Below are 16,742 nucleotides of genomic sequence, written 5' to 3'. Positions count from 1 at the left end.
CACTGGCAATAAAAGGCGTAGGACCCCAGTTCGCATTTCTTAGAATTTGAGGAGGCACTCAGAGTTGTCTCGGGCGTGACTGTATCTTTCATATGAGATGTGCTAATCCCCAAACCCTCTTCCTTTGTCCCAGTAATCTGTTTTAGTGCCTCTAGCAAGTTGTTTTCTGAAACAAAGCTTACCTGAACATCCTGTAAAATTGGTAACTTTTCAGTAGCAGTACAGTGCAGTATATAGCATTCCTGTTGCGCACAGCATCTAGATCCAAAAATTGCTTACTCTACCCCAGAAATTAGAATTCACCCAGTCAAACAGAGGGATCTATAAAGAGCATGGCAAATAGTTAACATAAGCTACTTCCCCCAAGTTCTCTTGGTGCACTCTGCTGCCCTCTTTTAACAGAAGAATGCAACTGCAGGTCTTGCTTCTCAGCAAGGTACCTACATATAGAATCCTTGGTGCAATCTTGCTAAATCTGCTGGAATGTGTCTTCTATTGTGCCCAGGGTGGTTGTGTATTTGGGGATTCAGGGAAGCAAGGGAGCACTCTAATGCACTGCAGTGCTAAGAGAGGCATGCCTTTTTCAGAAAAAAGTTCAGGTTTTCTGCCAATCAGAAAAAAATAGCAATGCAATCAGGCCAAAGGCAGAACACACATGCCAGTGAGTCTCTGTGGTGCAATTGGTTAGCGCGTTCGGCTGTTAACCGAAAAGACGCTGCTGTTTTTGGCACAAAGACACAGAGTGTTCCACTCAGTAAACCTGAGTCATTTCTCCCGTGTTCTCTGGGTTCAGCCTACTGTCCCCTTTTAACACAAGTGCGCAACTGTGGCTTTCTCCTCATAGCAAGTTATGCCTACACAGAGGGCATTTGGTGCACTGTTGATGGGCTCTGTCCTCTACTAAATCCCCTGTGTTTGTGGATTAGGGGAGGTAGGGAAGTGCTTGATACCCTGATTTGCTGTGGGAAAAAGAGCTATTTTAGAAATATTTTCAGGTTGCCTGGGAAGCATAAGCAAACAGCACACCAATCAGGCCCCTGTGTAAGAGCTGCATGAGTCTCTGTGGCGCAATCGGTTAGCGCGTTCGGCTGTTAACCGAAAGGTTGGTGGTTCAAGCCCACCCAGGGACGGTGCATTTTGGCTCAAAAATTCAGCGTGACCAACTATGGACTTCTGTTTACCTCTCGCAGGTCTCGTCTGCTGACGTCCAAAAAATCCAATAAACTGCAAGCAATTCTTCTCGCTTGCTTTAGTTTTTCAAAACTTGCCATTCAATTCATAAACATCAAGACTTCATGGTGGCTGCAGCGTGTACTGATGCACAGAAGGAAGCTATCCTAGCCAGTCTACCTAAAGAAGCAATGAGGCTTTGCAGGTGCATGTACGTCTCCTACCTTTATTCTGTCATCAGACACACCAGGTGGATTGCCACAAGGACCTCGTGGCGCAATGGTAGCGTGTCTGACTCCAGATCAGAAGGTTGTGTGTTCAAATCACGTCGGGGTCATATTTCCTTTTCCCACTCTGAAATACAAAATTGCTCTTCAGTATCTCGTTATTTCAACCTGACTGCATCTTTGTGCTCTGGGCCTAGTTGTTCTGGCGTTTCGAATGTAAGCTTTGCAGCAGGGAAGTATCATATTGACAGACACCCATGAAGGACATGGTCAACCTTTAAAGCAGGCCAATCTCTATGTTTTACTGGATGCAGCAGAAGTATTTCCTCTTTACCATCTCTTCAAGTGGGCCTGACTGATGTGCTGTTTTGTGCACGCTACGTGGGCTTTGTAAAACATACCTCTGCCATTTGCATGGCCTCCTAGCGCTGTCAAAATTTTCGTGTAATCGCTGAATGCTGCACTGTCCTGGGAACTCTAGGTGTGACTAAAGGATATATGTTGGGGCCCCAAAAGGGGGTCGGCAGTCTAGTGGCAATGGGCATCACTTTGCAGTTTGGGTTTGTGAGTTCAGGTACCGGTCTGGTGTCGGAAACCTGTAAGCGCCCTCCCAATCAACTGTCGGTCCTGGATTGTGAGAATTTCCCCTTATACTGGTCTCAGTATACACATTTCCATTTTACTTTTTCACTCTCGCATTGCCTATTTCTCTCTCTCTCATAGTTACATTATAGACAAGAGAGACATTGTCAGCGAGAGGGCTTCAAAGCACCTTCCCCCCTTTCCCTAAGTGCATTGCATGGGGCTCTGGGAGGCGTGCACATTTGTCTGAAACACAAAGATCCACTGGCAATAAAAGGCGTAGGACCCCAGTTCGCATTTCTTAGAATTTGAGGAGGCACTCAGAGTTGTCTCGGGCGTGACTGTACCTTTCATAGGAGATGTGCTAATCCCCAAACCCTCTTCCTTTGTCCCAGTAATCTGTCCTAGGGCCTCTAGCAAGTTGTTTTCTGAAACAAAGCTTACCTGAACATCCTGTAAAATTGGTAACTTTTCAGTAGCAGTACAGTGCAGTATATAGCATTCCTGTTGCGCACAGCATCTAGATCCAAAAATTGCTTACTCTACCCCAGAAATTAGAATTCACCCAGTCAAACAGAGGGATCTATAAAGATCATGGCAAGTAGTTAACATAAGCTACTTCCCCCAAGTTCTCTTGGTGCACTCTGCTGCCCTCTTTTAACAGAAGAATGCAACTGCAGGTCTTGCTTCTCAGCAAGGTACCTACATATAGAATCCTTGGTGCAATCTTGCTAAATCTGCTGGAATGTGTCTTCTATTTGTGCCCAGCGTGGTTGTGTATTTGGGGATTCAGGGAAGCAAGGGAGCAGTCTAATGCACTGCAGTGCTAAGAGAGGCATGCCTTTTTCAGAAAAAAGTTCAGGTTTTCTGCCAATCAGAAAAAAATAGCAATGCAATCAGGCCAAAGGCAGAACACACATGCCAGTGAGTCTCTGTGGCACAATTGGTTAGCGCGTTCGGCTGTTAACCGAAAAGACGCTGCTGTTTTTGGCACAAAGACACAGAGTGTTCCACTCAGTAAACCTGAGTCATTTCTCCCGTGTTCTCTGGGTTCAGCCTACTGTCCCCTTTTAACACAAGTGCGCAACTGTGGCTTTCTCCTCATAGCAAGTTATGCCTACACAGAGGACATTTGGTGCACTGTTGATGGGCTCTGTCCTCTACTAAATCCCCTGTGTTTGTGGATTAGGGGAGGTAGGGAAGTGCTTGATACCCTGATTTGCTGTGGGAAATAGAGCTATTTTAGAAATATTTTCAGGATGCCTGGGAAGCATGAGCAAACAGCACACCAATCAGGCCCCAGTGTAAGCACTGCATGAGTCTCTGTGGCGCAATCGGTTAGCGCGTTCGGCTGTTAACCGAAAGGTTGGTGGTTCAAGCCCACCCAGGGACGATGCATTTTGGCTCAAAAATTCAGCATGACCAACTATGAACTTCTGTTTACCTCTCGCAGGTCTCGTCTGCTGACGTCCAAAAAATCCAATAAACTGTAAGCAATTCTTCTCGCTTGCTTTAGTTTTTCAAAACTTGCCATTCAATTCATAAACATCAAGACTTCATGGGAAGGGTTTGGCTGCAGCGTGTACTGATGCACAGAAGGAAGCTATCCTAGCCAGTCTACCTAAAGAAGCAATGAGGCTCTGCAGGTGCATTTACGTCTCCTACCTTTATTCTGTCATCAGACACACCAGGTGGATTGCCACAAGGACCTCGTGGCGCAATGGTAGCGCGTCTGACTCCAGATCAGAAGGTTGTGTGTTCAAATCACCTCGCGGTCATACTTCCTTTTCCCACTCTAAAATACAAAATTGCTCTTCAGTATCTCGTTATTTCAACCTGACTGCATCTTTGTGCTCTGGGCCTAGTTGTTCTGGCGTTTCGAATGTAAGCTTTGCAGCAGGGAAGTATCATATTGACAGACACCCATGAAGGACATGGTCAACCTTTAAAGCAGGCCAATCTCTATGTTTTACTGGATGCAGCAGAAGTATTTCCTCTTTACCATCTCTTCAAGTGGGCCTGACTGATGTGCTGTTTTGTGCACGCTACGTGGGCTTTGTAAAGCATACCTCTGCCATTTGCATGGCCTCCTAGCGCTGTCAATATTTTCGTGTAATCGCTGAATGCTGCACTGTCCTGGGAACTCTAGGTGTGACTAAAGGATATATGTTGGGGCCCCGAAAGGGGGTCGGCAGTCTAGTGGCAATGGGCATCATTTTGCAGTTTGGGTTTGTGAGTTCAGGTACCGGTCTGGTGTCGGAAACCTGTAAGCGCCCTCCCAATCAACTGTCGGTCCTGGATTGTGAGGATTTCCCCTTATACTGGTCTCAGTAGACACATTTCCATTTTACTTTTTCACTCTCGCATTGCCTATTTCTCTCTCTCTCATAGATACATTATAGACAAGGGAGACATTGTCAGCGAGAGGGCTTCACAGCACCTTCCCCCATTTCCCTAAGTGCATTGCATGGGGCTCTGGGAAGCGTGCACATTTGTCTGAAACACAAAGATCCACTGGCAATAAAAGGCGTAGGACCCCAGTTCGCATTTCTTAGAATTTGAGGAGGCACTCAGAGTTGTCTCGGGCGTGACTGTACCTTTCATAGGAGATGTGCTAATCCCCAAACCCTCTTCCTTTGTCCCAGTAATCTGTCCTAGGGCCTCTAGCAAGTTGTTTTCTGAAACAAAGCTTACCTGAACATCCTGTAAAATTGGTAACTTTTCAGTAGCAGTACAGTGCAGTATATAGCATTCCTGTTGCGCACAGCATCTAGATCCAAAAATTGCTTACTCTACCCCAGAAATTAGAATTCACCCAGTCAAACAGAGGGATCTATAAAGATCATGGCAAGTAGTTAACATAAGCTACTTCCCCCAAGTTCTCTTGGTGCACTCTGCTGCCCTCTTTTAACAGAAGAATGCAACTGCAGGTCTTGCTTCTCAGCAAGGTAACTACATATAGAAACCTTGGTGCACTCTTGCTAAATCTGCTGGAATGTGTCTTCTATTGTGCCCAAGGTGGTTGTGTATTTGGGGACTCAGGGAAGCAAGGGAGCAGTCTAATGCACTGCAGTGCTAAGAGAGGCATGCCTTTTTCAGAAAAAAGTTCAGGTTTTCTGCCAATCAGAAAAAAATAGCAATGCAATCAGGCCAAAGGCAGAACACACATGCCAGTGAGTCTCTGTGGCGCAATTGGTTAGCGCGTTCGGCTGTTAACCGAAAAGACGCTGCTGTTTTTGGCACAAAGACACAGAGTGTTCCACTCAGTAAACCTGAGTCATTTCTCCCGTGTTCTCTGGGTTCAGCCTACTGTCCCCTTTTAACACAAGTGCGCAACTGTGGCTTTCTCCTCATAGCAAGTTATGCCTATACAGAGGACATTTGGTGCACTGTTGATGGGCTCTGTCCTCTACTAAATCCCCTGTGTTTGTGGATTAGGGGAGGTAGGGAAGTGCTTGATACCCTGATTTGCTGTGGGAAAAAGAGCTATTTTAGAAATATTTTCAGGTTGCCTGGGAAGCATAAGCAAACAGCACACCAATCAAGCCCCTGTGTAAGAACTGCATGAGTCTCTGTGGCGCAATCGGTTAGCGCTGTTAACCGAAAGGTTGGTGGTTCAAGCCCACCCAGGGACGGTGCATTTTGGCTCAAAAATTCAGCGTGACCAACTATGGATTTCTGTTTACCTCTCGCAGGTCTCGTCTGCTGACGTCCAAAAAATCCAATAAACTGCAAGCAATTCTTCTCGCTTGCTTTAGTTTTTCAAAACTTGCCATTCAATTCATAAACATCAAGACTTCATGGGAAGGGTTTGGCTGCAGCGTGTACTGATGCACAGAAGGAAGCTATCCTAGCCAGTCTACCTAAAGAAGCAATGAGGCTCTGCAGGTGCATGTACGTCTCCTACCTTTATTCTGTCATCAGACACACCAGGTGGACTGCCACAAGGACCTCGTGGCGCAATGGTAGCGCGTCTGACTCCAGATCAGAAGGTTGCGTGTTCAAATCACGTCGGGGTCATATTTGCTTTTCCCACTCTGAAATACAAAATTGCTCTTCAGTATCTCGTTATTTCAACCTGACTGCATCTTTGTGCTCTGGGCCTAGTTGTTCTGGCGTTTCGAATGTAAGCTTTGCAGCAGGGAAGTATCATATTGACAGACACCCATGAAGGACATGGTCAACCTTTAAAGCAGGCCAATCTCTATGTTTTACTGGATGCAGCAGAAGTATTTCCTCTTTACCATCTCTTCAAGTGGGCCTGACTGATGTGCTGTTTTGTGCACGCTACGTGGGCTTTGTAAAGCATACCTCTGCCATTTGCATGGCCTCCTAGCGCTGTCAATATTTTCGTGTAATCGCTGAATGCTGCACTGTCCTGGGAACTCTAGGTGTGACTAAAGGATATATGCTGGGGCCCCGAAAGGGGGTCGGCAGTCTAGTGGCAATGCCCATCACTTTGTAGTTTGGGTTTGTGAGTTCAGGTACCGGTCTGGTGTCAGAAAACTGTAAGCGCCCTCCCAATCAACTGTCGGTCCTGGATTGTGAGGATTTCCCCTTATACTGGTCTCAGTAGACACATTTCCATTTTACTTTTTCACTCTCGCATTGCCTATTTCTCTCTCTCTCATAGATACATTATAGACAAGAGAGACATTGTCAGCGAGAGGGTTGCACAGCACCTTCCCCCATTTCCCTAAGTGCATTGCATGGGGCTCTGGGAGGCGTGCACATTTGTCTGAAACACAAAGATCCACTGGCAATAAAAGGCGTAGGACCCCAGTTCGCATTTCTTAGAATTTGAGGAGGCACTCAGAGTTGTCTCGGGCGTGACTGTACCTTTCATAGGAGATGTGCTAATCCCCAAACCCTCTTCCTTTGTCCCAGTAATCTGTCCTAGGGCCTCTAGCAAGTTGTTTTCTGAAACAAAGCTTACCTGAACATCCTGTAAAATTGGTAACTTTTCAGTAGCAGTAGAGTGCAGTATATAGCATTCCTGTTGCGCACAGCATCTAGATCCAAAAATTGCTTACTCTACCCCAGAAATTAGAATTCACCCAGTCAAACAGAGGGATCTATAAAGATCATGGCAAGTAGTTAACATAAGCTACTTCCCCCAAGTTCTCTTGGTGCACTCTGCTGCCCTCTTTTAACAGAAGAATGCAACTGCAGGTCTTGCTTCTCAGCAAGGTACCTACATATAGAAACCTTGGTGCACTCTTGCTAAATCTGCTGGAATGTGTCTTCTATTGTGCCCAAGGTGGTTGTGTATTTGGGGACTCAGGGAAGCAAGGGAGCAGTCTAATGCACTGCAGTGCTAAGAGAGGCATGCCTTTTTCAGAAAAAAGTTCAGGTTTTCTGCCAATCAGAAAAAAATAGCAATGCAATAAGGCCAAAGGCAGAACACACATGCCAGTGAGTCTCTGTGGCACAATTGGTTAGCGCGTTCGGCTGTTAACCGAAAAGACGCTGCTGTTTTTGGCACAAAGACACAGAGTGTTCCACTCAGTAAACCTGAGTCATTTCTCCCGTGTTCTCTGGGTTCAGCCTACTGTCCCCTTTTAACACAAGTGCGCAACTGTGGCTTTCTCCTCATAGCAAGTTATGCCTACACAGAGGACATTTGGTGCACTGTTGATGGGCTCTGTCCTCTACTAAATCCCCTGTGTTTGTGGATTAGGGGAGGTAGGGAAGTGCTTGATACCCTGATTTGCTGTGGGAAATAGAGCTATTTTAGAAATATTTTCAGGTTGCCTGGGAAGCATAAGCAAACAGCACACCAATCAGGCCCCAGTGTAAGCACTGCATGAGTCTCTGTGGCGCAATCGGTTAGCGAGTTCGGCTGTTAACCGAAAGGTTGGTGGTTCAAGCCCACCCAGGGACGATGCATTTTGGCTCAAAATTCAGCATGACCAACTATGAACTTCTGTTTACCTCTCGCAGGTCTCGTCTGCTGACGTCCAAAAAATCCAATAAACTGTAAGCAATTCTTCTCGCTTGCTTTAGTTTTTCAAAACTTGCCATTCAATTCATAAACATCAAGACTTCATGGGAAGGGTTTGGCTGCAGCGTGTACTGATGCACAGAAGGAAGCTATCCTAGCCAGTCTACCTAAAGAAGCAATGAGGCTCTGCAGGTGCATGTACGTCTCCTACCTTTATTCTGTCATCAGACACACCAGGTGGACTGCCACAAGGACCTCGTGGCGCAATGGTAGCGCGTCTGACTCCAGATCAGAAGGTTGTGTGTTCAAATCACCTCGGGGTCAAACTTCCTTTTCCCACTCTAAAATACAAAATTGCTCTTCAGTATCTCGTTATTTCAACCTGACTGCATCTTTGTGCTCTGGGCCTAGTTGTTCTGGCGTTTCGAATGTAAGCTTTGCAGCAGGGAAGTATCATATTGACAGACACCCATGAAGGACATGGTCAACCTTTAAAGCAGGCCAATCTCTATGTTTTACTGGATGCAGCAGAAGTATTTCCTCTTTACCATCTCTTCAAGTGGGCCTGACTGATGTGCTGTTTTGTGCACGCTACGTGGGCTTTGTAAAGCATACCTCTGCCATTTGCATGGCCTCCTAGCGCTGTCAATATTTTCGTGTAATCGCTGAATGCTGCACTGTCCTGGGAACTCTAGGTGTGACTAAAGGATATATGTTGGGGCCCCGAAAGGGGGTCGGCAGTCTAGTGGCAATGGGCATCACTTTGCAGTTTGGGTTTGTGAGTTCAGGTACCGGTCTGGTGTCGGAAACCTGTAAGCGCCCTCCCAATCAACTGTCGGTCCTGGATTGTGAGGATTTCCCCTTATACTGGTCTCAGTAGACACATTTCCATTTTACTTTTTCACTCTCGCATTGCCTATTTCTCTCTCTCTCATAGATACATTATAGACAAGAGAGACATTGTCAGCGAGAGGGTTGCACAGCACCTTCCCCCATTTCCCTAAGTGCATTGCATGGGGCTCTGGGAGGCGTGCACATTTGTCTGAAACACAAAGATCCACTGGCAATAAAAGGCGTAGGACCCCCAGTTCGCATTTCTTAGAATTTGAGGAGGCACTCAGAGTTGTCTCGGGCGTGACTGTACCTTTCATAGGAGATGTGCTAATCCCCAAACCCTCTTCCTTTGTCCCAGTAATCTGTCCTAGGGCCTCTAGCAAGTTGTTTTCTGAAACAAAGCTTACCTGAACATCCTGTAAAATTGGTAACTTTTCAGTAGCAGTACAGTGCAGTATATAGCATTCCTGTTGCGCACAGCATCTAGATCCAAAAATTGCTTACTCTACCCCAGAAATTAGAATTCACCCAGTCAAACAGAGGGATCTATAAAGATCATGGCAAGTAGTTAACATAAGCTACTTCCCCCAAGTTCTCTTGGTGCACTCTGCTGCCCTCTTTTAACAGAAGAATGCAACTGCAGGTCTTGCTTCTCAGCAAGGTAACTACATATAGAAACCTTGGTGCACTCTTGCTAAATCTGCTGGAATGTGTCTTCTATTGTGCCCAAGGTGGTTGTGTATTTGGGGACTCAGGGAAGCAAGGGAGCAGTCTAATGCACTGCAGTGCTAAGAGAGGCATGCCTTTTTCAGAAAAAAGTTCAGGTTTTCTGCCAATCAGAAAAAAATAGCAATGCAATCAGGCCAAAGGCAGAACACACATGCCAGTGAGTCTCTGTGGCGCAATTGGTTAGCGCGTTCGGCTGTTAACCGAAAAGACGCTGCTGTTTTTGGCACAAAGACACAGAGTGTTCCACTCAGTAAACCTGAGTCATTTCTCCCGTGTTCTCTGGGTTCAGCCTACTGTCCCCTTTTAACACAAGTGCGCAACTGTGGCTTTCTCCTCATAGCAAGTTATGCCTATACAGAGGACATTTGGTGCACTGTTGATGGGCTCTGTCCTCTAATAAATCCCCTGTGTTTGTGGATTAGGGGAGGTAGGGAAGTGCTTGATACCCTGATTTGCTGTGGGAAAAAGAGCTATTTTAGAAATATTTTCAGGTTGCCTGGGAAGCATAAGCAAACAGCACACCAATCAGGCCCCAGTGTAAGCACTGCATGAGTCTCTGTGGCGCAATCGTTTAGCGCGTTCGGCTGTTAACCGAAAGGTTGGTGGTTCAAGCCCACCCAGGGACGGTGCATTTTGGCTCAAAAATTCAGCATGACCAACTATGGACTTCTGTTTACCTCTCGCAGGTCTCGTCTGCTGACGTCCAAAAAATCCAATAAACTGCAAGCAATTCTTCTCGCTTGCTTTAGTTTTTCAAAACTTGCCATTCAATTCATAAACATCAAGACTTCATGGGAAGGGTTTGGCTGCAGCGTGTACTGATGCACAGAAGGAAGCTATCCTAGCCAGTCTACCTAAAGAAGCAATGAGGCTCTGCAGGTGCATGTACGTCTCCTACCTTTATTCTGTCATCAGACACACCAGGTGGACTGCCACAAGGACCTCGTGGCGCAATGGTAGCGCGTCTGACTCCAGATCAGAAGGTTGCGTGTTCAAATCACGTCGGGGTCATACTTCCTTTTCCCACTCTGAAATACAAAATTGCTCTTCAGTATCTCGTTATTTCAACCTGACTGCATCTTTGTGCTCTGGGCCTAGTTGTTCTGGCGTTTCGAATGTAAGCTTTGCAGCAGGGAAGTATCATATTGACAGACACCCATGAAGTACATGGTCAACCTTTAAAGCAGGCCAATCTCTATGTTTTACTGGATGCAGCAGAAGTATTTCCTCTTTACCATCTCTTCAAGTGGGCCTGACTGATGTGCTGTTTTGTGCACGCTACGTGGGCTTTGTAAAGCATACCTCTGCCATTTGCATGGCCTCCTAGCGCTGTCAATATTTTCGTGTAATCGCTGAATGCTGCACTGTCCTGGGAACTCTAGGTGTGACTAAAGGATATATGCTGGGGCCCCGAAAGGGGGTCGGCAGTCTAGTGGCAATGCCCATCACTTTGTAGTTTGGGTTTGTGAGTTCAGGTACCGGTCTGGTGTCAGAAAACTGTAAGCGCCCTCCCAATCAACTGTCGGTCCTGGATTGTGAGGATTTCCCCTTATACTGGTCTCAGTAGACACATTTCCATTTTACTTTTTCACTCTCGCATTGCCTATTTCTCTCTCTCTCATAGATACATTATAGACAAGAGAGACATTGTCAGCGAGAGGGTTGCACAGCACCTTCCCCCATTTCCCTAAGTGCATTGCATGGGGCTCTGGGAGGCGTGCACATTTGTCTGAAACACAAAGATCCACTGGCAATTAAAGCCGAAGGACCCCAGTTCGCATTTCTTAGAATTTGAGGAGGCACTCAGAGTTGTCTCGGGCGTGACTGTACCTTTCATAGGAGATGTGCTAATCCCCAAACCCTCTTCCTTTGTCCCAGTAATCTGTCTTAGTGCCTCTAGCAAGTTGTTTTCTGAAACAAAGCTTACCTGAACATCCTGTAAAATTGGTAACTTTTCAGTAGCAGTACAGTGCAGTATATAGCATTCCTGTTGCGCACAGCATCTAGATCCAAAAATTGCTTACTCTACCCCAGAAATTAGAATTCACCCAGTCAAACAGAGGGATCTATAAAGATCATGGCAAGTAGTTAACATAAGCTACTTCCCCCAAGTTCTCTTGGTGCACTCTGCTGCCCTCTTTTAACAGAAGAATGCAACTGCAGGTCTTGCTTCTCAGCAAGGTACCTACATATAGAATCCTTGGTGCACTCTTGCTAAATCTGCTGGAATGTGTCTTCTATTGTGCCCAAGGTGGTTGTGTATTTGGGGACTCAGGGAAGCAAGGGAGCAGTCTAATGCACTGCAGTGCTAAGAGAGGCATGCCTTTTTCAGAAAAAAGTTCAGGTTTTCTGCCAATCAGAAAAAAATAGCAATGCAATCAGGCCAAAGGCAGAACACACATGCCAACGAGTCTCTGTGGCGCAATTGGTTAGCGCGTTCGGCTGTTAACCGAAAAGACGCTGCTGTTTTGGGCACAAAGACACAGAGTGTTCCACTCAGTAAACCTGAGTCATTTCTCCCGTGTTCTCTGGGTTCAGCCTACTGTCCCCTTTTAACACAAGTGCGCAACTGTGGCTTTCTCCTCATAGCAAGTTATGCCTACACAGAGGACATTTGGTGCACTGTTGATGGGCTCTGTCCTCTACTAAATCCCCTGTGTTTGTGGATTACGGGAGGTAGGGAAGTGCTTGATACCCTGATTTGCTGTGGGAAATAGAGCTATTTTAGAAATATTTTCAGGTTGCCTGGGAAGCATAAGCAAACAGCACACCAATCAGGCCCCAGTGTAAGCACTGCATGAGTCTCTGTGGCGCAATCGGTTAGCGCGTTCGGCTGTTAACCGAAAAGACGCTGCTGTTTTTGGCACAAAGACACAGAGTGTTCCACTCAGTAAACCTGAGTCATTTCTCCCGTGTTCTCTGGGTTCAGCCTACTGTCCCCTTTTAACACAAGTGCGCAACTGTGGCTTTCTCCTCATAGCAAGTTATGCCTACACAGAGGACATTTGGTGCACTGTTGATGGGCTCTGTCCTCTACTAAATCCCCTGTGTTTGTGGATTAGGGGAGGTAGGGAAGTGCTTGATACCCTGATTTGCTGTGGGAAATAGAGCTATTTTAGAAATATTTTCAGGTTGCCTGGGAAGCATAAGCAAACAGCACACCAATCAGGCCCCAGTGTAAGCACTGCATGAGTCTCTGTGGCGCAATCGGTTAGCGCGTTCGGCTGTTAACCGAAAGGTTGGTGGTTCAAGCCCACCCAGGGACGATGCATTTTGGCTCAAAAATTCAGCATGACCAACTATGAACTTCCGTTTACCTCTCGCAGGTCTCGTCTGCTGACGTCCAAAAAATCCAATAAACTGTAAGCAATTCTTCTCGCTTGCTTTAGTTTTTCAAAACTTGCCATTCAATTCATAAACATCAAGACTTCATGGGAAGGGTTTGGCTGCAGCGTGTACTGATGCACAGAAGGAAGCTATCCTAGCCAGTCTACCTAAAGAAGCAATGAGGCTCTGCAGGTGCATGTACGTCTCCTACCTTTATTCTGTCATCAGACACACCAGGTGGAGTGCCACAAGGACCTCGTGGCGCAATGGTAGCGCGTCTGACTCCAGGTCAGAAGGTTGCGTGTTCAAATCACGTCGGGGTCATACTTCCTTTTCCCACTCTGAAATACAAAATTGCTCTTCAGTATCTCGTTATTTCAACCTGACTGCATCTTTGTGCTCTGGGCCTAGTTGTTCTGGCGTTTCGAATGTAAGCTTTGCAGCAGGGAAGTATCATATTGACAGACACCCATGAAGGACATGGTCAACCTTTAAAGCAGGCCAATCTCTATGTTTTACTGGATGCAGCAGAAGTATTTCCTCTTTACCATCTCTTCAAGTGGGCCTGACTGATGTGCTGTTTTGTGCACGCTACGTGGGCTTTGTAAAGCATACCTCTGCCATTTGCATGGCCTCCTACCGCTGTCAATATTTTCGTGTAATCGCTGAATGCTGCACTGTCCTGGGAACTCTAGGTGTGACTAAAGGATATATGTTGGGGCCCCGAAAGGGGGTCGGCAGTCTAGTGGCAATGGGCATCACTTTGCAGTTTGGGTTTGTGAGTTCAGGTACCGGTCTGGTGTCGGAAACCTGTAAGCGCCCTCCCAATCAACTGTCAGTCCTGGATTGTGAGGATTTCCCCTTATACTGGTCTCAGAAGACACATTTCCATTTTACTTTTTCACTCTCGCATTGCCTATTTCTCTCTCTCTCATAGATACATTATAGACAAGAGAGACATTGTCAGCGAGAGGGCTTCACAGCACCTTCCCCCATTTCCCTAAGTGCATTGCAAGAGGCTCTGGGAGGCGTGCACATTTGTCTGAAACACAAAGATCCACTGGCAATAAAAAGCGTAGGTCCCTAGTTTGCATTTCTTAGAATTTGAGGTGACACTCAGAGTTGTCTCGGGCGTGACTGTACCTTTCATAGGAGATGTGCTAATCCCCAAACCCTCTTCCTTTGTCCCAGTAATTTGTCCTAGGGCCTCTAGCAAGTTGTTTTCTGAAACAAAGCTTACCTGAACATCCTGTAAAATTGGTAACTTTTCAGTAGCAGTACAGTGCAGTATATAGCATTCCTGTTGCGCACAGCATCTAGATCCAAAAATTGCTTACTCTACCCCAGAAATTAGAATTCACCCAGTCAAACAGAGGGATCTATAAAGATCATGGCAAGTAGTTAACATAAGCTACTTCCCCCAAGTTCTCTTGGTGCACTCTGCTGCCCTCTTTTAACAGAAGAATGCAACTGCAGGTCTTGCTTCTCAGATAGGTAACTACATATAGAAACCTTGGTGCACTCTTGCTAAATCTGCTGGAATGTGTCTTCTATTGTGCCCAAGGTGGTTGTGTATTTGGGGACTCAGGGAAGCAAGGGAGCAGTCTAATGCACTGCAGTGCTAAGAGAGGCATGCCTTTTTCAGAAAAAAGTTCAGGTTTTCTGCCAATCAGAAAAAATAGCAATGCAATCAGGCCAAAGGCAGAACACACATGTCAGTGAGTCTCTGTGGCGCAATTGGTTAGCGCGTTCGGCTGTTAACCGAAAAGACGCTGCTGTTTTTGGCACAGAGACACAGAGTGTTCCACTCAGTAAACCTGAGTCATTTCTCCCGTGTTCTATGGGTTCAGCCTACTGTCCCCTTTTAACACAAGTGCGCAACTGTGGCTTTCTCCTCATAGCAAGTTATGCCTATACAGAGGACATTTGGTGCACTGTTGATGGGCTCTGTCCTCTACTAAATCCCCTGTGTTTGTGGATTAGGGGAGGTAGGGAAGTGCTTGATACCCTGATTTGCTGTGGGAAAAAGAGCTATTTTAGAAATATTTTCAGGTTGCCTGGGAAGCATAAGCAAACAGCACACCAATCAGGCCCCTGTGTAAGAACTGTATGAGTCTCTGTGGCGCAATCGGTTAGCGCATTCGGCTGTTAACCGAAAGGTTGGTGGTTCAAGCCCACCCAGGGACGGTGCATTTTGGCTCAAAAATTCAGCGTGACCAACTATGGACTTCTGTTTACCTCTCGCAGGTCTCGTCTGCTGACGTCCAAAAAATCCAATAAACTGCAAGCAATTCTCGCTTGCTTTAGTTTTTCAAAACTTGCCATTCAATTCATAAACATCAAGACTTCATGGGGAGGGTTTGGCTGCAGCGTGTACTGATGCACAGAAGGAAGCTATCCTAGCCAGTCTACTTAAAGAAGCAATGAGGCTCTGCAGGTCCATGCACGTCTCCTACCTTTATTCTGTCATCAGACACACCAGGTGGACTGCCACTAGGACCTCGTGGCGCAATGGTAGCGCGTCTGACTCCAGATCAGAAGGTTTCGTGTTCAAATCACGTCGGGGTCATATTTGCTTTTCCCACTCTGAAATACAAAATTGCTCTTCAGTATCTCGTTATTTCAACCTGACTGCATCTTTGTGCTCTGTGCCTAGTTGTTCTGGCGTTTCGAATGTAAGCTTTGCAGCAGGGAAGTATCATATTGACAGACACCCATGAAGGACATGGTCAACCTTTAAAGCAGGCCAATCTCTATGTTTTACTGGATGCAGCAGAAGTATTTCCTCTTTACCATCTCTTCAAGTGGGCCTGACTGATGTGCTGTTTTGTGCACGCTACGTGGGCTTTGTAAAGCATACCTCTGCCATTTGCATGGCCTCCTAGCGCTGTCAATATTTTCGTGTAATCGCTGAATGCTGCACTGTCCTGGGAACTCTAGGTGTGACTAAAGGATATATGCTGCGGCCCCGAAAGGGGGTCGGCAGTCTAGTGGCAATGCCCATCACTTTGTAGTTTGGGTTTGTGAGTTCAGGTACCGGTCTGGTGTCAGAAACCTGTAAGCGCCCTCCCAATCAACTGTCGGTCCTGGATTGTGAGGATTTCCCCTTATACTGGTCTCAGTAGACACATTTCCATTTTACTTTTTCACTCTCGCATTGCCTATTTCTCTCTCTCTCATAGATACATTATAGACAAGAGAGACATTGTCAGCGAGAGGGTTGCACAGCACCTTCCCCCATTTCCCTAAGTGCATTGCATGGGGCTCTGGGAGGCGTGCACATTTGTCTGAAACACAAAGATCCACTGGCAATAAAAGGCGTAGGGCCCCAGTTCGCATTTCTTAGAATTTGAGGTGACACTATGAGTTGTCTCGGGCGTGACTGTACCTTTCATAGGAGATGTGCTAATCCCCAAACCCTCTTCCTTTGTCCCAGTAATCTCTCCTAGGGCCTCTAGCAAGTTGTTTTCTGAAACAAAGCTTACCTGAACATCCTGTAAAATTGGTAACTTTTCAGTAGCAGTACAGTGCAGTATATAGCATTCCTGTTGCGCACAGCATCTAGATCCAAAAATTGCTTACTCTACCCCAGAAATTAGAATTCACCCAGTCAAACAGAGGGATCTATAAAGATCATGGCAAGTAGTTAACATAAGCTACTTCCCCCAAGTTCTCTTGGTGCACTCTGCTGCCCTCTTTTAACAGAAGAATGCAACTGCAGGTCTTGCTTCTCAGCAAGGTACCTACATATAGAAACCTTGGTGCACTCTTGCTAAATCTGCTGGAATGTGTCTTCTATTGTGCCCAAGGTGGTTGTGTATTTGGGGACTCAGGGAAGCAAGGGAGCAGTCTAATGCACTGCAGTGCTAAGAGAGGCATGCCTTTTTCAGAAAAAAGTTCAGGTTTTCTGCCAATCAGAAAAAAATAGC

The 16,742-nt window shown here is 46.3% G+C and overlaps 13 non-coding genes across 13 annotated transcripts; all 13 read left to right on the top strand.

Moving 5' to 3' along the window:
- Window positions 1–1,056: 1,056 nt before the first annotated feature.
- TRNAN-GUU (transfer RNA asparagine (anticodon GUU)) lies at window positions 1,057–1,130 on the top strand. The gene has a single exon. It is a non-coding gene; the product is annotated as a tRNA-Asn (tRNA).
- A 305-nt stretch (window positions 1,131–1,435) lies between these two features.
- Window positions 1,436–1,507, top strand: TRNAW-CCA (transfer RNA tryptophan (anticodon CCA)). The gene has a single exon. It is a non-coding gene; the product is annotated as a tRNA-Trp (tRNA).
- Window positions 1,508–3,298: 1,791 nt separating this feature from the next.
- On the top strand, window positions 3,299–3,372 carry TRNAN-GUU (transfer RNA asparagine (anticodon GUU)). Its single transcript has one exon. It is a non-coding gene; the product is annotated as a tRNA-Asn (tRNA).
- Window positions 3,373–3,685: 313 nt separating this feature from the next.
- TRNAW-CCA (transfer RNA tryptophan (anticodon CCA)) lies at window positions 3,686–3,757 on the top strand. The gene has a single exon. It is a non-coding gene; the product is annotated as a tRNA-Trp (tRNA).
- A 2,170-nt stretch (window positions 3,758–5,927) lies between these two features.
- On the top strand, window positions 5,928–5,999 carry TRNAW-CCA (transfer RNA tryptophan (anticodon CCA)). Its single transcript has one exon. It is a non-coding gene; the product is annotated as a tRNA-Trp (tRNA).
- Window positions 6,000–7,789: 1,790 nt separating this feature from the next.
- TRNAN-GUU (transfer RNA asparagine (anticodon GUU)) lies at window positions 7,790–7,863 on the top strand. The gene has a single exon. It is a non-coding gene; the product is annotated as a tRNA-Asn (tRNA).
- A 312-nt stretch (window positions 7,864–8,175) lies between these two features.
- Window positions 8,176–8,247, top strand: TRNAW-CCA (transfer RNA tryptophan (anticodon CCA)). Its single transcript has one exon. It is a non-coding gene; the product is annotated as a tRNA-Trp (tRNA).
- Window positions 8,248–10,038: 1,791 nt separating this feature from the next.
- Window positions 10,039–10,112, top strand: TRNAN-GUU (transfer RNA asparagine (anticodon GUU)). The gene has a single exon. It is a non-coding gene; the product is annotated as a tRNA-Asn (tRNA).
- Window positions 10,113–10,425: 313 nt separating this feature from the next.
- Window positions 10,426–10,497, top strand: TRNAW-CCA (transfer RNA tryptophan (anticodon CCA)). The gene has a single exon. It is a non-coding gene; the product is annotated as a tRNA-Trp (tRNA).
- A 2,181-nt stretch (window positions 10,498–12,678) lies between these two features.
- TRNAN-GUU (transfer RNA asparagine (anticodon GUU)) lies at window positions 12,679–12,752 on the top strand. The gene has a single exon. It is a non-coding gene; the product is annotated as a tRNA-Asn (tRNA).
- A 313-nt stretch (window positions 12,753–13,065) lies between these two features.
- On the top strand, window positions 13,066–13,137 carry TRNAW-CCA (transfer RNA tryptophan (anticodon CCA)). Its single transcript has one exon. It is a non-coding gene; the product is annotated as a tRNA-Trp (tRNA).
- Window positions 13,138–14,926: 1,789 nt separating this feature from the next.
- On the top strand, window positions 14,927–15,000 carry TRNAN-GUU (transfer RNA asparagine (anticodon GUU)). The gene has a single exon. It is a non-coding gene; the product is annotated as a tRNA-Asn (tRNA).
- A 310-nt stretch (window positions 15,001–15,310) lies between these two features.
- Window positions 15,311–15,382, top strand: TRNAW-CCA (transfer RNA tryptophan (anticodon CCA)). Its single transcript has one exon. It is a non-coding gene; the product is annotated as a tRNA-Trp (tRNA).
- Window positions 15,383–16,742: the final 1,360 nt, after the last annotated feature.

The sequence above is a fragment of the Ambystoma mexicanum genome, chromosome 11 (assembly GCF_040938575.1).
Source record: "Ambystoma mexicanum isolate Mex_15411 chromosome 11, UKY_AmexF1_1, whole genome shotgun sequence".
NCBI lineage: Eukaryota > Metazoa > Chordata > Amphibia > Caudata > Ambystomatidae > Ambystoma > Ambystoma mexicanum.
This window is presented reverse-complemented; position numbering and strand designations above follow the sequence as displayed.